Genomic DNA, 21,964 nt, shown 5'->3' with positions numbered 1-21,964 from the left:
TTTCCTTAATAAGCACATTTTAATTTTTAGACTTTTTTTCAAAGAGGATTAGACAATAATGGGCTGCAAATTGCAGACAGCCTATTGCCAATTTCAGTTCCCACTTCCAATGGTCATGTTTAATTTGCTGCTGTGCTACCACATTTCAGCAGTGAGGCAGTAGAAATGAAAGCAGATTTCTTTCAAACAATAAAACCCAAGAATGTCCTTCTAAATCTTCTATATGTGTGTGTGTGTATTGCTGCATTGAATTTGAACATTCTGATTTATTACATACTAGCTTGGAGACCCGGCGATGCCCGGGTCATTTGAGAAAGGCATTGTTTGCCTGTGTTCCAAGTGTAGCCTATATCCAATGTCAGCTGGGTTCAGTGGGTGCGGGTGAGCTCTAACTCCCATATGCAAGTCCCATCGTCCAGTGTCCATCCCCCTCCAAACAGAGCCAGTATGTAGAATAGGTCATGAGGGCTCCATGTACCATGTTTGGTCTTGATCAGTCATTTGTGTGGGTCGCGGTGCTCTCAGGAAGTGAGTGAAGGTATTGGAAGTCCCATCATCCATGGTCCATCATCCTCCAAATTGCAGCTGGGTGTAGAGTGAGTCATGGGTGTTCTCTGTTTGAAGTTTGGTCTTGATGAGACATTGATGGGGGTGACAGTGGTCTCAGGAAGTGAATGAATATACTGCAAGTCCCATCATCCAAGGTCCAAGCTATTTCAAATCTCACCAAGATGTAGAGTGGGCCATGGTGGCTCTATGTGCCAAGTTTGGTCTTGATCAGTCATTGGTGGGAGTCACAGTAGTCCCAGGAAGTGACTGAAGATATTGTAAGTCCCCTCATCCACGGTCCCTCTTCCCCCAAACTGCACCAGGATGTAAAGTGGGCTACCCTGCACCTGCGTGTCAAGTTTGATACAGTTTTGTCATTCATGGGCATCACAGTGGTTTGTGGGAGGTGAATTGGATGAATGTACTGCAAATCCCATAATCCTTGGTCCAGCCTCCGTCAAACTGCTGCAGCATGTGAAGTGTGTCATTTGGGATATGTGTGCCTGGTTTGGTTCAGTTGTGTGATTTGTGGCAGTTGCTGTGGTCTCAAGAAGTGAGGGAAGGTACTGCAAATTCCATCATCCTTGGTCCATCCTGCCCCAATATACATCAGGATGTAAAGGGGTCGACAGGAGTTCTGTGTGCCAAGTTTGGTCCCTTTCTATCATTGGTGGGCATTGCAGTAGTCTGTGGGAGTTAAAGTGTTTGAAAGTACTGCAAATCCCATCATCTGTGGTCCATCCTCCCCCAAATGGCAGCAGGTCATAAAGTGCATCGTGGGGATGAAGTGTGCCAAGTTTGGTGCAGATCCGTCATTCCTGTTGGTCTCAGTGGCCTGGGATAGTGGCGGCCAATCAAAACGCGAGCACATATTCCGCCAGGCCAATCAAAACGCTGATACATACTCCGATTTCACTTTTATTATATATATAGATTTAAAAAGTAATTTCTGTGTACCAACACTGTGGTTTGAATGTTTATCCAAAAGGCAGCATGGAATTAAAGTAATGATATAAATTTTGTCCTGTTGTGTTATGTTATTTACTATGACTTGTTCTCTAGAAAAATAGCAAGAGTCACTTTGGGCTCCATGCTGGGAGAGTGACAGGTTGTAAAACAAGTAAATGTCATATTAAAGTGAGAAGTCCAAATCTATACACATAATAAAAGTGAAAATGTGCATGTGGCAGGGGTGTCCACTTGCACAGACAGAGTCCCGCCTCCACAAAAAGGCTATAGTTCCCACTGAGCAGGAGACGCCCATGGCCCTCCCAAAACTGATATTACAGGTTATAGAGAGCGTCATGAACATGTCCAAGAGCCTTGCCAATGTCCTCCACAAACACCATACTGCCCATTACCCAAGTGAAGGCTTTCATATGGGGACAATTTCATCCTAGATTTTTTGTTTTTTCTCCACCAAAGACACCTCCCAAGGTTCCTTTCTCTCTCAATTGGTGTGGAATTTGCATGACCCAGCCCACTGCCTCTTCCTTAACCCTTTTCTGTGGCACACAGCAAACAGAGGGATTTATCAGCAACTGAACATTCTGTAGGGGATTGGGGGACTGACTCCACCAGATGAAAGTTGTAGTTCACCTTGCATCAATATTGCGACCCCCGCTGACAATGGACCTGGACCACATTTTGCACACAGAACCCCCATGACCAACACAACATCCTGGAGGGATTGGGGGCAGTCACCTACATTTATAGCTGTTGTAGGTGCTAGGATTTATAGTTCACCTGCAATTAAAGAGCACTCTGGACCCCACCAATGATGGACCTGGAACTAACCTGGCACACAGAACCCTCATGACCAAGAAAAAACACTGGAGGCCTTTGGAGGGATTTATAGGAGTTGTAGTTGTACATCCAGAGTATGGCCAACTTTGAGGATTGACCCATGATTCTGGGAATTGTAGTTCACCCACACCAAACTGAGAATACCTTGCATCCAAAAACAAACAATGCCTTTTTGAAATAACCCGGGCATTGCAGGGTCCCTAAGCTAGTTTAAAATAAAAGTAAAACCCATTCATTTACTCTTTCAAAATAGACTCACAGTGATAAACTGACAAGATTGCTAACGTGTCCTTCAAAAAATAGAATGGAAAATGACTAAGATAAGGAGAAAAATAGCAATGCTAAATATTCCAAAATAGAGACCATAGGTGTGGATGACCTTAACCTTTTCTTGGTAAAACACTAGTGTGCTTCTTCCATACAGTCACAGAAAGCTAATGTTGAAAGAAAGTTTCCATGATTAATACTCTACTAGCTTAGGTACCTGGCATTGCCCGGGTTATTAGAAGAAGTCTTTTTATTTTACAAAATGCATAAGGTTGTGGGTGTACTACAACTCACATCATGCCAGATTAATCCCCTGAAACTCCATCAATATTTAAAGTTTGTCATGCTGGGCAAATGTGCTCTAGATGCATCATCGGTGGGGTTCAGTATGCTCTCCTGCTGCAGGATGAATTACAGTTCCTACCATGGTGGGTCAGTCCTGTCAAATCCCTCCAGTATGTTCAGCTGGTCATGGGGGTTCTGTCTGCCCAGTTAGGTCCAGGTCCATCATTGGTGGGGTTCAGAGTGCTCTATGATTGCAGGTGAACTATACATCTCAGTACCTACAACTAACAAATGTCAAGGCCAATTCCACCCACAATCCAACAGTATTCAAATCATGGTACAGATCCATTGTTGTTGCGTTCACGGTGCTCTCTGGATGTAGGTGAAATATAATTCCTATAAATCAAGGTGAATTTCTGCCAAAGTCCTGCATTTTTGTTGGTCATAAGCATTCTGTGTGCTGTTAGATCCAGGGCCATCGTTGATGTAGTCCGGAGTGTTCTTTGATCTCAGGTGAACTATAAATCCCAGGACCTACAACAACTATAAATCAAGGTGAATTTTCCCCAAACCTCGCCAGTATTTTTCTTTGGTCATGGGGGTTCTGTGTGCCAAATGTCAATGGGGGGGGGGGGGGTCACAGTGCTCTGACTTGATGCAGGGTGAATTACAACTTCCATAATAATAATAATAATAATAATAATAATAATAATAATAATAATAATACTTTATTTATACCCCGCCACCATCTCCCCAACGGGGACTCGGGGCGGCTTACATGGGGCCATGCCCAAAACCATACAATATGACAAAATATAAAACAACATATCATAACACAATTTAACAATACAATGAATAATAACATACATTACAATCCAAAATTCAGAAAAAGCAATAAAAAACAGGGCAGGCCACATGAACACTAAATTAAAACTTGGTGAGAAAGACATATGAATAAAACCACGGGGAGCAGGGACATAAAATAGTGGAACAGTCTAGAGGATAGATATCCCAAGGGAATAACCGAAGGAAAATATGACAATTACTCTCCAAAGGCACACCGGAAGAGCCATGTTTTTAAGTCTATCATGTAGAGTCAATCCTCCAAACTCCTCCAGTATGTCTAGTTGCTGCTCAGTTCTGCTCTGTTTGTTATGCAGATAAGAGTAGGAAAGGGCTAAGGGGGAGGCAGTGGGTGGGATCATTTGAATTCCACACCAATTGAGAGAGTCAGAAACACTGGGATGTTTGTGATGGAGAAAACATGCAAAATCAAGGATGAAATTGTCCCCGAATGAAAGCATTCCTTGGGTGGTAGGCAGTATGGTGTTTGTGGAGGACATTGGCAGGGGTTGGGCTGCATGTTCCTGGTGCTCACTATAACCTGAAATGTCACTGGAGGGAGTGCTTTTGGTGGCTCCTCAGCACTGTGTGTTAAAGCTATCTTTGGAAGTACGCACCTGAGCCGCATACAAATATGCATATTTTCACTTTTATTTGTATAGATAGATTTAGCAAAACTTTCAGCTACTGCATGTTATAAAATGCACATGAGCACATCCATGTACTTGTGCATGCATTAACACATAAAAGGAGTGCATGTTTGAACACTGACGCCTACATATATTGCATAAATGAACATGAGATATTCTCATAGATTTTATGACAGTTACATGAACATATTCATAGATAAATTATTATCCTATTCCCACAGGTCTTTATGAAGATAAATGGCAGAACAGTGATTGGCCATTGATTGTGCTTTCTCAAAAAGACATAGATGCTACTTTCCAGTCATGTTTTTATAGCATTTGTTTACAGTGCAATGCCAGTAGAAATGATGAAGCTGTGTGTCTTTTTACAGAGGTAATAACTAACATGGAATTCTCCAATCCAGACTGGAACAATGGGATAGCTACCTACAAAGTTAAAAAGAGATGCTGGGAAGGGAGCTTATTTGCTTTTTAAAGCATTTATTTTTCAAATTTTGGGCCCTCAAATGTTATTGGACTACATCTCCCAGAATTTCTGTCCATTGACTATGCTGTGTAAGACTTCTGAGAGGACAAGCGGGAGCTGCCTAAAAGGAAAGTGTAGTCAGTGTGAATCATAGAGATGGGAATGGCCTAATGGGCCATTGAATCCAACCTCTTGTTCAGCACAGGATCTCTTAGTAAAACATTTCCAGGCGGTAGCTAAAGGTAAAGGTTTCCCCTTGACATTAAGTTGAGTCGAGTCCGATTCTGGTGGGTGGTGCTCATCTCCATTTCTAAGCCGAAGACCTGACGTTGTCTGTAGACACCTTCAAGGTTATGTGGCCAGCATGACTGCATAGAGCACTGTTACCTTCCTGCCGAGGCAGTACCTATTAATCTACTCACATTTGCATGTTTTTGAACTGATAGGTTGGCAGAAAGCTAGCCTCTTTTAAAATCACCCAGAGATGGGAACCCAACCAGACTTCTTAGCAATGGTGTTCATTGCTGGACCACTCTTACTGTTAAAAGGTTCCTTCTAATGTTGAGCCACGATATGGTCTTATCCTCTGGAACCCTCTCAAACTACGACCCATGGGCTGGATGTGGCTGTTTAAACTTAAGGTCATCCTAAGGCGCACAACAATAACAATCTTAATTAACTTGACTATCTCATCACCCAAAAGCAAGCCCACACTTCCCATTGAAATAGTGGTAAGTATATGTTGGTTAAAAATGTTCTTCATTTTAAATATTGTATTGCTCTTTCATGGATTTTTACACTACAAATAAGACATGAGCAGTGTGCATAGGAATTCAGTCATTTTTTTTGCAAACGATAGTCCAGCCCCCCCAACAGTCTGAGGGACTGTGAACTGTGTATACGCATGCACACACACACACACGCACACACATGAATATATATAATATTAATATTAATAATAATATTATGTTGTAATACAATGTAATAATAATTATAATTCACTATTATAATTGTATATTTATATTACATGCAATATTACTAATAATATTGCAATATAGTTGTATAATATAATATATTGTATGTATATATACTTGTAAACCGCCCTGAGTCCCCTTCGGGGTGAGAAGGGCGGTATATAAATGTCGCAAATAAATAAATAAATAAACTGGCTTTCAGCTTTAAAAGTTTGAGGATCCCTGCTCTGGAACAACAGAAAATAGCCATGCCCTACATCCTTACCACTACCCATGACAGCCTTTGAAGAATTTAAAGGAACTTACATTCATATCACTCATAAGTCTTCTCTTCACTATGATGATTATGCCCAGCGCCTTCAGCATTCTTGCATATGTTTTGTTCTGTATTCATTTTATCATCTTGGTTGCCCTTCTCTGAATCCAGACAAACTTGACTATACCCTTTTGACATCTTTTCCTGCAGTTGCATGTGTGGCATAGAGGGAGATCTATTTTCAGTCTCTAATTTATGAGCATCCCTAATGGACTACTCATGGTGCCAGGTTCAACAGAACCAATAGAAATGCACACAAATGCAGTTCTCAGCAAATTATACACCAAGAAAGCATTTCAGTTCTTCATATTAGATTTAAACTCTGATGGAAACAGACCCAAACAATCCACTTCATTTGCATTCAGGTAATTACATTTTTTTAAAAACACTTGAGAAGTTGTTTCTAGATCAGAATCTGACTACACTTTAGTATTTTGCAGGGCTGACAAGACATTTCTGCAAACCCCTTCCTCCAAAATTCCCACTGTATGGCAGTTCTTTGCTGTGAAACTGGAGAAAGGAGCACTGCCTATGTGGCAGTAGCACTCTCTTGACTGTTTTAAGCTAACATTTCTTAATGCATGCATAAGTCCACATATGACGTTATGTGGAGAAAAATATTACATGCATAAATTGACCTTCAGTGTCTTCTTTCACTGGACAACATTTTGTGCTCTATAGATTCCAACTTGCCAGATGTCAGGTTGCACATGAGTCCTCTCACATATAAGCAAATGTGTAACCAAATCACAGCTTTCCAGCAATTTCTCTCCAGTTTTTACCAGCCTTTCATGAACCAGATTGAACTTGCCCTTCTTGGATGTGGTTTATTACAATATTGTAGTAAATTGAGTATGTGGCTGGTAGCCATTTTCCTGATATGGGCGATTTTGTTTCTGACTCACATATTACAATTGAAAAGAATCTGGTTCCATGTGTTCTTGAAGGCTTTCATGGCCAGAATCACTGGGTGGTTGTGAGTTTTTCAGGCTGTATGGCCATGTTCCAGAAGCATTTTCTTCTGATGTTTCACCCACATCTATGACAAGCATCCTCAGAGGTTGTGAGGTCTGTTGGAAACTAGGCAAGGGAGGTTTTATATCTGTGAAAGGTCCATAGTGACAAAAAGAACTCTTGTCTGCCTGAGGCAGGTGTGAATGTTGCAATTGGCCAGCTTGATTAGTATTGAATAGCTTTGCTGTTTCAAAGCCTGGCTGCTTCCTGCCTGAAGGAATCCTTTGTTGGGAGGTGTTAACTGGCCCTGATTGTTTCTTGTCTGAAATTCCCCTGTTTTCAGAGTGTTGTTCTTTATTTACTATCCTTATTTTAGAGTTTTTTTTAATACTGATAGCCGGATTTTGTTCATTTTCACGGCTTCCTCCTTTCAGTTGAAATTGTCCACATGCTTGTGGATTTCAATGACTTCTCTGTGTTGTTTGACATGGTGGTAGAATGGTCCAGCATTTCTGTGTTTTATTATTTATTTTTATTTATTACAATATTTATATCCCGCCCTTCTCACCCAACAGGGGACTCAGGGCGGTTTTCAAATAACATGCTGTGTTATGTGTTATCTGCTATGGCTGGTTCAAAATTCTCATCAACCATGAGCTCTCAAGGTAGCCTTTGACACAGCCTGGTTGCTTGAGACTTGTCATAGCTGTGCTATTAGGACCGTTGTAGAAGAGGAACAAGGAGCATCGCTATTGCATGAAGATTGCAATACACAACAGTACGACAGGCTGCCACAATATGTCAGTCCAAGAAAAGGGAGCAATGCCCCAAAGAGCTATGGGCCCCTGGTAATCCAGAACGAAGGGCAATGGAAAGTCATAGGTGCTCTGCATTCAGCTGGAGAAATAGGGTTGTTGTATGTTTTCCAGGCTGTATGGCCATGTTCCCAAATGCTTCTGGAACATGGCCATAGTGCCCAGAAAACACACAACCAACCTGTAATTCTGGCCATGAAAACCTTTGACAACACAGCTGGAGAGATGCTCCTATCTTTTGTGGTACCCCATTAGGCAAGGAGAGCTCACTATGACATATTGCTATTACTGTATGTCAAGTAATTTTCAACTTATGGCAACCCTAAAGTAAATGTACCATGGGGTTTTCTGGGGCTGAAAGACATCATTCAGTAGGTTTATATAACAATAATATACAGTGGGCTCTGGGTTTCCACTGGGGTTTGGTTACAATAGGTAAAGGTAAAGGTTTTCTCCTGACATTAAGTCTATTCGTGTCCGACTCTGAGAGTTGGTGCTCATCTCCATTTCTAAACTGAAGAGGCGGCATTGTCCATAGACGCCTCCAAGGTCATGTGACCAACATGACTGCATGGAGTGCCATTACCTTCCCGCCGGAGCGGTACCTATTGATTTACTTGCATTTGCATGTTTTCAAACTGCTAGGTTGGCAGAAGTTGGGGCTAACAGTGGGAGCTCACCCCACTCTCCGGATTCAAACCTCCAACCTTTCAGTCAGCAAATTCAGTAGCTCAGCTGTTTAATCCATTGCGCCACCGGGGGCTCCTTGGTTACAATACCCCACATGAATACCAAAACCTATTGATACTCAAGTACCATTGTATACAGTGCTGTCCTAAAATGGTGTCCGTTACATAATATGGCAAAATCAAGGTTTGCTTTCCGAAAAAATTCAAGCCATGAATGTGTGGATAGGGATGTGTGTCTCTTCCTCCCCATCTCTGCTCTCTTTTTCTCTTTCTGTCTCTGCCTCTCTGCCTTCTTTCTCGATCTTCCATGATCATATCTCCTGCTGTGTATTTTAAAAGCATCCTCTAGCACCCCAACTTGCGTTGGGACTACAGTGAAGGTAATGGAGTTAATTTTCCCTCACCACACTATTATCTCAATGTAAATCTCAACACAAAGAGCAAGTGAGACTCAAAGAGAGACCTCAAAGATGCTATTTGCCTTGTTAAGGAAAACCTACAGGTACCAGAGTGACTCCGATGAAAGAATGGACTAATTATACCAGAGGAAAGGATGTCTAAAAGATAGAGGTTAGGGATGCAGAAGTTTGCACCAAGCCTGTGATTTTCTTTTCTATTGTCCATGTAGAACTACAACCCCCTTCTGTTTGTACAGAAACCTAAAATCAGGCAATGAAACTGATGCATATGAATTATAATTGCATGGTTCAAATATCAGCTAGTTTACATTAGGATAATTAGAATCGCAATTGACCTTTATATAAACGTGGGGCTATACTTAATTTTAGCCAGGGGCTTTCAAAACTTGGGTTTAAATATTAATAATATTTCATGGCTTCTAATTATTATTATTATTCATTTTGGAGGGAAAATTATTTTTATGGTACATACTCCAATGCAACCACAGTTCTAAAAATGAATGGACTGTATCTGCATAGACATGGCATTTCCAGAGACGTGCAATGCTGGTCCCATCATTAGGTTGGCTGGAGCAGTTACCTCAGGAGACAGTTGCTCAGGGTCACATGTACAGGCTTTCGACTGTTCTTCCAAGACCTCCAGTCTCTGGTGACAGAGCTATATGCCACACAACCTGTGTTGCATCCCCTATGCTAACCCGCAACTCTGTCCTATTGACAGAAACCCCACTGACAGTATTGGAACAGCTTGTAGATGTAGAATGGAGAAGGCTTTACCTTGTCATTTACTTCAGACATCAAATGTTTTGAGACAGCTATGGAATCCAATTGCATTTTTGTCATTAAAAAATGAGGCTCATTCCCCATCTACGAGATTGCTCAAATAATTCAGAATATATTTGTTAACACCCCATCATCTACAACAGAAAAGCTACCAGTAATCAGTAGAGCTTCTTGTCACATCACTGCATCAGTGAATTTGCTTCAGGCTTTTTAGTCTGAACTTTGATGTGGAACATATTTTGTAAAAAAAGGATCAACACTCAGACCACTGAGCTCTTTTTCAAGCTAAAATCTGGTGTGTTTTCACAGGTGCAAGTGGCCACTATTGACTGCTTCATACTATGTCGGCTGACTACAACAGCTAGGTTTATGACAGTGGGCTAAATCGCTAAGCTGCAGAAAATCCTGCCAATCAAAAGGTCAGCAATTCAAGCCCAGGTTGGGGTGAGCACCCGCCATCAGCTCCAGCTCCCTTCCCACCTAGCAGTTTGAAAACAGAAATGTGAGTAGATAAATAGGTACTGTTTAAGCGGGGAAGTAATAAAAGGCGCCCATAAGGACATGCTGATAATTTGATCAGAAGGACATCTAAGGACAACATAACTCCTTGGCATGGAAGATCGAGCGTCAGCACCCCCGTGTAGCTGGAGTCAAGCACAGCCTCCAAATGCCGGAAATGGAAAAGATGGGGAAAGCCTTTACCCCTGTATACAGGAGAGTCTTTCCGGCAGAATGTTGGATAAGTGAAAATGTTGGATAATAAGGAGGTATTAAGGAAAAGCCTATTAAACGTCAAGTTACATTATGATTTTACAAATTAAGCACCAAAACATCATTTTTTACAACGTCTACCACTTGTTTGGGGACGTGGCTGCACTTGTGTTGTTGTTGAGAATGTTGGCCCACTTCACGTTGCTGCCTAGAGAAACAGCTGTGTATCCAGGTAGGAGGCAGACTGCATTGGATAATACAAAACATTGGATGAGCGAAGGTTGGATAAGCGAGACTGTATAGATTATCTGTTCTTGTTAATTGTATAATGGCATTGAATGTTTGCCGTATATGTGTTCTGTAATCTGCCTGAGTCCCCTCAGGGAGATAAAGCGCAATATAGATAAAATATATTACTACTACTACTACTACTACTACTACTACTTCTACTAATGAAAGTGCTTTTTAGTAAGCATGGATAGAATATTCAATAATTTTTGATAAAAACCATTGCAAAATAATAAAGAGAATCCTGTTCTGATCAGAAATGTCAGTTTGCGATTTGGGATTTATTCTGTATAAAATTCAGGCGTTGCTTTTTTTGTGCACAGAATAAAAGCATTAACTATGCAGAAAACAGTGTTTTCTTCACTTTACTATGAAATAAATAGTAATTTACTATGTAATTTACTAGAATTTACTATGAAATAAATAATATTATCCATATAATTTTCTGCACAGAAAAAGCTTTGTCCTACATAGAAAATATGCAAAAACACCATGTGTGAATGTTTTACCAATCAGTAATCAGTTTTTGTTTTAGCTTATAAAGATAGTCAAATAACCAATAGAGAATGGAGATACTTGTTATTAACCATAAGCTAAATGTAATGTCATAAACTACTCAAATGTTATATTTCATCATTGTACTGTCACTTGACTCTAGCCAATGGTTTGTTGACCGAAATAAAGGCGACTGACTGACTGACTGACATGTGTGAATTTTGGGCAAAATAAGTCCTGAACTGTGAATAGTCTTCAAAAGCCAAAAAATTTGACAACATTCTCACAGCAGGAAACAATTGAGAATTATTCACTGGTTCTTTTGAGAACAAAATGAGCAGATATGGCATTCTTCTTGAAAACCCTCTCCAGACACAGGCCACTTGGCATTCAGAATACAATATATTCAGTATCGAATACCTTAATTTGGAGGGAAAAAAGACAGTTTAAGATCATGTAATAATCTTCAGCACTTTTAGCTCTGCTCCACCAGTTTGGGATTTGTCCTGTCTCCTCATCACCATCCTTCTCATCCTTCCTGTTTTGAACTGTAGCTGGTTTTATTTTCATTTTTTATTTATTGCTAGTTTCCCAGAAAGATTTCAAATTGGGCAATATACAGATATGTGAATAAATGAATATTCACTCATGTGTATGGAGGAGGGAGGGAATAGGAAGTAGCAACTAGGAAATGTCTTAAGCTAAGGATGGGGACTGTCTAGCTGCCCAGATGTTATTAAACTGTAGCTCCCAACAATCCTCACTGTTGGCTATGAAGCCTCCAGCTGCAGAAAATCATAAAGTTGGAAGAAACCACAAGGGCCCTCCAGTATAAGCCCTGCCATGCAGGAATATACTGTAGACCAGTGGTTCTCAACCTTCCTAATGCCGCAAACCCTTAATACAGTTCTTCATGTTGTGGTGACCCCAACCATACAATTATTTTCACTGCAACTTCATAACTGTAATTTTGCTACTGATATGAATTATAATGTAAATATCTTATATGCAGGACATATTTTCATTCACTGGACCAAATTTGGCACAAATACCCGCTACACCCAAATTTGAATACTGGTGGGGTGTCAGACCCGAGGCAGCAGGGCACCAAGAACCATACACGGAGGCCAATCTCTATCTAATATCTTTATTAAGTAAATATATAAAAGCAATAAAAACAAGTGAAGAATATAGTTCAGAGGCAGACCTTTCAAATAAGGTCAAATATAGTCCAAAAATGTATTGTCCAATAAATGATATTAGAGTTCAAAGTTTTAATCCAAAACCGAAACACACACTATTGCCAAGCAATAGTGTGGGGAAATGCCAGAGTCTTAGGAGTCCAAGGTAGCTTGACAACAAGGCTGGATACAATCTTGATTCTTTAACAAGGTCCGTGACTAGGAACAAGGCAAACAGAGATTCTTGGAACAAGATCCGTGGTTAAAACAAGGCAAGGCAAATCTTGAATACTTGATCCGGGAAGCAAGGAACTGGGGTTGCGAAGTCCACACACGATCTTACTCCTGAAGCTGCTCTGTTGACTCCGCAAAGATTCTCCCGTGTCAGGCACCTATATTGGGGTCTCGTTTTCCCGCCAACAACCTCTTTCCCTAGAGAACGGGAAGCGAAACTCAACTTTGTCCAGATGCAAGACTCCTTAGAATTTCCCAAGGGAAGCAGGTCTAATCAGCCTGTTGTTTGGCTGCAATCCGTAAACTCCTGCGATTCTGTTCCCTCACTCCTCTGTCTGCAGAATAGGACTCTCTCCTAGGGGACGGAGGAGAGGAATGCCCAAGGTCTGTTTTACTGAGTTCTTGGGTACAAACATCAACATCCGGCAGGTGAAAAGATTCCGGCTCTTGTTGAACCGGCGAAAACCCCATGTTTTCGTCTTCATCTGCCACGATGGCACTAGGAACAGGACTACAAGGCCCATGAGGCATCACATGGGGTTGGGTTGATTTTGTCATGTGAGAGTTGTAGTTTCTGGGATTAATAGTTTACCTACAATCAAACAGCACTCTGCACCCATCCCACAATGGATCTGCACCTAACTTGGCACACTACCTACATGGCCAACATTGAATACTGGTAGGGTTGGGGGGGGGGGGGGACACTGTCTTTCAATTCTGGGACTTGTAGTTCACCAACACTCAGAGAGCACTCTGTACCAAACTGATGATGAAACTAGCCAAAGGGGTCTTCTAATGGTCTTTGACACCCTCCTCACGACTCCCAGGTTAAGAAATGGTGCTGTAGACCAACAACATTTAGAAGACTGCATATTCCTTATCCCTGCTTTAATCTAATACAACTTCCTCCCAAACCACTATTGTCTTGCTGGAGAGAAACCCATTAGTACTACTTCATCCCAGGAACTCTATCATCTTCTTGGGGCATATATGTTGAGTTATACTGGCATTTGTACATGCTTGTACGAGGAGGAATCAGGGTAAGCAATTCCATATATATATATTGACTGGACTTAACATCAGGGGAAAACCTTTACCTTAAAGGTGCAAAGGGCTCATGCAGTGCAACAGGGCTCATTCAGCATATCAGTAAAGCCACCACCATCATCTGAGAATGGCCACTAATACTACTTTGAACAGGTTCTCAGTCAAAATAGTGAACTATCTTTGTTGTAATGCAAAATATTGTGGAAACCCAGAATATTGTGAAAACCCCAAATAGCCCGGAAACCACACAACACCCTATTGTGGAATGGCTTGGTCTTAAATAGACAATTAAGAGCCTTCATATTGACAAAAGAGATCTTCCTAGGAGAAAAAAAAGGTTGTCAGAATGAGTTTGTTGATTTGGATCAGCACAACTGCGTGCAGTTTTGGATTCTTCTACTTCACATCAGACTTTACCATATGACAAAATTAGATCAAGGGCGATAGAAAGCCAAGCCAAAATAGAATCCAAGAACCATCAATGAAAAGCTGAGGTTTAAATAACAGTAAACAAAGACTGATACATCCATTTAGCAGGGAGACTGTTTTGACTCCCACTTTAAATTTATTATTTTAACATCTGAGGGGAAAGATATTAGAAGTGGTTCATACAGCAAAATGTAAAAAGGAAAAGTCCTCTAAACGCTATGATAAAACCTATACCACAATGTGAGACAACTTCAAACAGCATGTTTATAGGAAACTCAAAGCCAGCACACCAAAAGTTTGATCCTGGTCAAACCGAAGTCTGCAAGCATAGGAGGAAAAGCATATTCCAGGCACCTGACAGAACCAGTAGGAGGTTACTTTGAGCTTTGATTCCCTAGGGCAAAGTAGGAGCGTTTGAGCACTGCTGGAATATATTATGGGATGGGAGCCATCACAGAAAGTGGGGAAGGGGGGAAACAGCTCATACAAGTTTCCAGCCATGGGCACTGTCTCCCTGTCTGACTCTCTTGTTACCTGTAGGTGTCCCCGGGAAACCAAATTAAGTGCTGGGGAAGAAGGGCAAAGACATAAGAGGAAATAAATGATCAAACATCAAGCTTTGGGCCCAAATCTCAGTTGTCCTGCAACTTATGTAGGCATTTAAAAGCTTTGCAACGTAGGGGTCATACATGATAAAAACAAAAATAAATCCATCTTGGAGAAGCTTCCACTTTGCACATCTATAATAAACGGTTCCACAATCTTCCCTCCAGTTAGGAAAGCAAATCTGAACAATTAGCAATACCTTGCACACTAGTCCACTTTCAGAGCTCTTCTGATCACAGAGAAGTAAAAAAATATTATACCTCTAGGTCCCAGAGCTTGATCATTGTATAAAAAGAAAATAAAACACAGAAACAGACATTTTAGGTGTACAAAACTACAAAGGCAATAAAGCTACATACTATACACTATAATTAAACAACTATTGTTTAATTATTGTGCTGCTGGCTCGACTCCAGTACATGTGAAAAAGATCTTGGAGTGCTTGTGTTAAACATGAGCCAACAATGTGATGCAGCAGCTAAAAAAGTCAATGGCATATTTCCCTGCATAAGTAGGAATATAGTGTGTAGATCCAGCAAAGCCGTGCCTTGGTCAGACCACACCTGGAATACTGTGTCCAATTCTGAGCACCACAATTGAAGGGAGATGTTGACAGGCTGGAAAGTGTCCAGAGAAGGGCAATAAAAATGATCAACAGTCTGGAGAACAAGCCCTTTGAGGAGTGGCTTAAAGAACTGGGCATGTTTAGCCTGCAGAAGAGAAGGCTGAGAGGAGACATGACAGCCATGTACAAATATGTGAGGGGAAGTCATAGGGAGGAGGGAGCAAGCTTCTTTTCTGCTGCCCTGGAGATGAGGACACAGAATAACAGCTTCAAACTACAGGAAGGGAGATTTCACCTGAACATTAGGAAGAACTTCCTTACTGGGAGAGCTGTTCCACAGTGGAACTCTCTGCCCTGGAGTGTGGTGGAGGCTTCTTCTTTGGAGGCTTTTAAGCAGGGGCTTTGAATGCGATTTTCCTGCTTTTTGGCAGGGGTTTTGAGTGAATGGCCCACAAGGTCTCTTCCCACTCTATGATTCTATAACTATTAAAAATCTACACACTTCCTTTTCTCTATCTGATGCATATTATCTCTTATTAGCTGACTCCCTTTAAACAATAATATAATCACACTTTCATTTAGAACTACAGTCTACTAATTCATGAATCCTAAAGCTGATAAATGCCCCATCATTGTTGTGAAAAAAAATAGAGATGTCACAATCTCTCAAGCTAGCCAGAAATTTCTGTTTAATTAACATAATGAATTTGTCAATTTCTGCTGTTTCACAGATCTTCATCAGTCAGTCTTCTTGCATTGGGAAAATTGGTTCCTCCCACCCCTACCATTCAGCATCACTTCCAAACCAAGTCATATAATTTCCAGGAGGGTAAGACATGAGATTCGGCAGCACAGAAAGACAACAACCACAGTTCTGTAAGCAAGCACTTGGCTGGTTTGTGGTGGGTATGAATTGTTTTCAAACAGACAGAGAAGCTTTGATGAAGATGGTTCCCTCTTTAGGTTATTATTCATTTTATGTCTATAATTACCATAACGTTTTATTGATGTGTGTCTTAGGGTTGATTGATTTTACTGTGATATTGTTCTGTATTGATGATGTGAATTATGTTTCCTTTTGATATTCATGTATCTGTATTTATTGGACCATATGTATTGTTACATTACGAGAGCTTTCTAAGCCGCTCCGAGTCCCTTTTGGGAGATGGTGGTGGGGTAGAAATAAAGTATTATTATTATTATATTAGGTTTCAAACAAAATGTGTGAGGAGACAAGTGTTAACAATTTTTACAGGGTTTACATGCAAAGCTGTAAGTGTGTCAGAAGACATTCCAGTCAACAGAAGAGCTAAAATATTTATGTAAGGATGGGGAAAGTGGAAGCAATAGCATTAAAACTAAAGTCTAGAAAATGTCGCCAGAACTTGCTGCTGATGGGGCACCCCATAGCCTCACTGTTGTAGGCTGAGTTATCATACAGACTGAAACTTATAAATAAACTCCATAGGAGAGAAAAGAGGGTTGGTTTGCGGAGGAATAAAGCAGCTCATGGTAACTGGTGAGTTTGATACCAGTTAAGTAGTGAATCTTCTAGGTGTTTTTGTCCAAACTTTAAAAGAGCTGCCTAAGGTGCTAGATTTATTTTGCAAACAGGATTCAGCACCTTGGATACGATCTTTAAAATCCACATTCAAATCTAGGGAAAATTCACCACTTCTACTGATATCACAGCTACCAGACTTACATTAACCCCTTCCATCACCAACTGCTACTAGTGATACCACCAACCACTATCAACTGCAGAACATGATACATGACACTGAAGGACCATGCATTTCCCAATCCTGTATTAAAAGAATAGAGACATGAACCGATTGGAGGCCTAACACTACTATCCTCAAAAATGCTCAACATGAGCAGTTTATTTGTATTTTTGAAGATTAGTTGAGACCAGCCTGGGCAGCCTCTAGAAAGGAAGCAGATCAGCTGAGTGCAAGGAGGTATATTCTAAAAACACTCAAGAGGGGCCAGTGAGAAAGCTGGCTGTAACCATAAAGGTGACCTTTCCAAGCTCTAACAAAGAGTGTGTGGTTCAAAAATCAAACAAGCAATTCCAAACAGTAAGCTAATGCCTTCTTCAATTGGAACAGGTGGAGCATGAGACAACAGTATGATCAATTGATGGGGAGCTTTGCGAGGTATGGTCAAGGGACAGGCTGGTGGCTGGATTGAGAAGCCCTGGAGACTACATTCTGCCTGTAAGTTTCTGCAGCCTTGAGTGAAAATGATGACGACAATGAAAAACAGATGCACATGTCTGTATTAGTTCTACCAAACACCAGCACCCACGAGCACCACTTCCCTTTTGTCAATAAATTCAACATATGTGGATGGGTTTAGCATGATTGATTCACAAGGTATGCTATCTGCACTACATTGTGTTAACTGTAATGGACGCATCCAGCAAAATTCTGGAATTTTGGTTCAGTGGGGTACTTTAGTAAAGGTAAAGGTTTCCCCTGACATTAAGTCCAGTCGTGACCGACTCTGGGGGTTGGTGCTCATCTCCATTTTTAAGCTGAAGAGTGTTGTCCATAGACATCTCCAAGGTCATGTGGCCGGCATGACTGCATGGAGCGCTGCAGAGTACTTTACATCCTTAGAATATAGCAGTTCAGAAGTATCCATTGGAGTATTAGTTCTCCATCTTTTAGTGCTCTGGATGTTTTGACATCAACTCCTAGAACCTCTGACCATTGGCTAAGCCAGTTTGTGTTTTGGGGTGTAGGGTCCAAAGAATCTGGAGGTCCAAAGAGTAACTCTCACTAGAGATTACAAACAAAAAATACCAGTATCCTATCACGTTGCACTGCTATACTGCTATATTCTGCTTCAACTACAATGAAAGATCATATGAAATATTGGGATTTGCAGTTTAGAGAGCTCTTAGGACCTTCCTCAGTGCAATATAAAATCTAGATTATCTGCTTCAAACATGATTATATTGCAGTGTAGACTCATATAATCCAGTTCAAAGCAGATAATGTGGATTATTTGCTTTGATAATCTGTATTATATGATAGTATAAAATGGGTCTTAGGCCTCACTAGATGACAGACTCCAGAATTACACAGGACATTGCCATGGCAGTGAAAATGGAATACAGCACTACAACAGTACAGTGCGATAAAACCTACTTCACCAAACTACAAATCTCAGGATTTGATAGAATGGAACCGTGACAGTTAAACTGAAATGATAGCATTGTAATTCTGTATTCTGAAGGAGCCCTAGGACACAGAATAAACATATTTGTGGTGTACTACCAATTAATACCACTTCTGTCTCCTTTATAGAGGCTAGGATCTGGCATACATAGTCAAGGACCCAGAATGCGCAGGAAAAAAGGTTTTTCCCTTCTCATTTTCCTTTCCTCCTCCCATTGAACATCAAGACCCCCATGCTATATGACACAACGCTTTGAAAGTCCCCTCCATTTCAAAAGAAGCTTGCAGTGCAGTGCAGGCAGGGGTGGTGGTTCCTGTTTGAGAAACAGAAGCACAAAGACCCCATGGGGCATCCTGCAGAACTAGTTGTGCCATTGTTTGGATCCTGGCCAGAAACTTCACAGATGCTCCGTAGGATATTTCATTGCCAAGTGTTTTGAGTTTTCAACATGAAAAATGTTCCCTAATGTGAGCTATATTATTTGTTTCTTGCAGAGGATATTAACATTTCAATACTTCAGCAAGCTGAATATACAACTGAAGAGAGCAAATATGATTGCCTCTTTTAAAATGTCTCCCCTCCACCAAGCATAAAGAGATGGTCTATATAATTCTAATGACACTATGTAATTCCAATGGCACTAAAAATGTTTTTTTATTGTGTCAGAAGCGACTTGAGAACATATTGCTAGTTGCTTCTGGTGTGAGAGAATTGGCTGTTTACAGAGACGTTGCCCAGGGATGTCCGGATGTATTAGCTAGGATGTATTAGCTAGATGGCTTCTCTCATGTCCCCGCAAGCAAGAGCTGACAGACAGGAGCTCACTCCATCTCACGGATTCAACTGGCAACCTTCAGGTCAGCAACCCAACCTTCAGGTCAGCAGTTCAGCAGGCACAAGGGTTTAACAGCACTAAATAACCGAGCTGGATCTAAAACAATGTGAGACCCATTAGGTTGCTAAATAATAATAATCATCATCATTATCATCATCATCAACTTTATTTCTTTTCTGCCCTGTCTCCCCAAAGGCACTTCCAACAAACAATGGCATACATTCAATGCCTTCAAAAACAGATAAATATGGCATAAAATCCCAAAAAGACCCCACATATGAATACAGCATTAAAAACCTAACATCAAATTTAAATTGCAATTGAATTATTTAATTGTTTATTTTATTGATTGTTGTGTTGACATTGTTTTTAGTTATTGATACTTGTTTTAACTTATGTTTTGTTTCTGTTTTGGCCTTGGCCCCATGTTAGCCACCCTGAGTCCCTTCGGGGTGATGGTGGCGGGATAGAAAAATAAAGTATTATTATTATATTATTAAATTAAACCTCATATCAGTGAATTGAGCATAACATCAATAATTTAAACCATAGAATCACACATATTCTGTATATGAATAAAAAGAACCCAACTGAATTTGTATAGGATTGCACTTTTAGATGCATGCTGGCAGATTGGTTTTTAGTCAGAAACAACTAAGGACATATTTCATACATACCTCTAAAAAATCATATTTGAGTTATCTGTTCCCCCCATTATACCATGCATGGCTATTTGTTGGTCATGTATCGGTGCTATTAGTTTGGCTGATTATTTGGAATAGGAAACATTCCAGACATTGCCTACTTCAAAATAATTTCTACTTGCATGAGAAATTTCAAAGTAAAACAAAACCAAGTGAATATGCACACACCCTCAGTTTAGTTTCATTTATTGGATAAAACAGTGGTTCCCAACTTTTAGCTATCCAGGTGTTTTGGACTTCATCTTCCACAGTTCCTCACAGCTGCTAAGCTGGCTGGGATTTCTGGGAGTTGAAATCCAAAACAACTGAAAAACTAAAGGTTGGGAACCACTGGGTTAAAGTGATCAGGTAGAAGAAGAATTTGTTTTAAGATTTGAAAGCTTTCATGCTAAAGTCTTTCTCAACCTGATGCCCTCCAGCCATATTGGATGACAACTTCTTCCTCCTCATCTGGCATTGGCACAGCTGGATGAGAATGACTGAGGTTGTAGTCAAATACATTTGGAAGGTTCTTTGTTGTGGAAATTAAAATGTCATCAGGTACTGACCTATCAGTCAATATTTGTATTGAGGTATTGTCTTCGTGCCTAAAAAGGAACCCACAAACTTTTGCCAAAAGGCCTTAATGAGGATGAATACACAAGCAAGGAAGGTTTGCAGCAGTCCATTTTTGCTTGAACCTTCTGGGAAGGACAAAACTCCACTTTCTCCTCCATTCTGCGTCAAGGCGGTGTAAAGTACTTTTTGTACTTTGAATTCAGTTTGCAGCTATTGAAGTAAACTGGGGACAAAGGGGTAAACAGGGATAAGGGAAGAGGAAACGGCACATTTATCTAGCATGTTTAAATATATAAAATGTCCCTGATAATTTTTCTGCCTCGCCCCTAGGAGATTTTGTGTCTCTTTTTAAAATCACATCTCTGCTTCACATATAAATGGAATCCCTGTGCATGGCACTTTAACATGGGGCAGAAACCCTGCAGCACTCTGAATATTTTTCTTGTTAGAAGGGATGGTGGGGAGTCCTGACACTAATGGTGTGGAATTTAGGCCTAGCATAGGAGATTAATTTCACATTTTGAACAGCTTGGCTCAGGGCTTCTTTGCTGACACTTTACCCTTTCTCTGGGTTGCCTTTGGGAAGAGGAAAAAGGCTATCCTTCCATCTTCTGAAGAGAAGTTATGGACATCTGGACCAGGATTTTTAAGACACAAATTGTTATTTTTGCAGAAACTTTTGATACTAGCAAGCTGGAGATTTTACATTTTTGTGGCATCTATCCGTAAGGGATTTTGACTTTCCTAGAATAACAACGCGCAAAGGCAGATGTTTCCACTGTGTCTCATTGTGATTCCCAGGTTGTGCCAGTCCGCTTTCATATGATATTATTTCTAGCATCTACTTTTTGCTTTGGAGTTTAACAAATCTCCAGTTTAACAATTTTGGAGTTTAACAAATCTACCCAGTATCTCTGCCTTTCCTTTCTCCTGTCTAAAAAAATTTCAACCCACAACTAATACCAGGGAATAGTGGGAGGGGAGGTTGGCACAAGGTAATACCAAGTTGCCACAGAATTTGCTTCCTGACAAGTTGCTGAATAGAGTACTACTGTACTAATGTCTTGTGGCATTAAATTGTATGCTAATATTTTTATGTTAAGCTGCTTTGAGTCTCCTTAGGGAAAGATAAAGCATGGTAATAATAATAATAATAATAATAATAATAATAATAATAATAATAATAATAATAATAATAATAATGATAAATTAATAAATAATAATAACCATCATCTTTTATTATTACTTTTCATTCTACCCCAAATGGGTGAAACTTCAGTACAATTTCCATTCTTGGCCTGATGTG

Source organism: Anolis carolinensis, chromosome 4 (assembly GCF_035594765.1).
Source record: "Anolis carolinensis isolate JA03-04 chromosome 4, rAnoCar3.1.pri, whole genome shotgun sequence".
Taxonomy (NCBI): domain Eukaryota; kingdom Metazoa; phylum Chordata; class Lepidosauria; order Squamata; family Dactyloidae; genus Anolis; species Anolis carolinensis.
The sequence above is the reverse complement of the archived record's forward strand: the minus strand, read 5'-3'. Positions refer to the sequence as shown.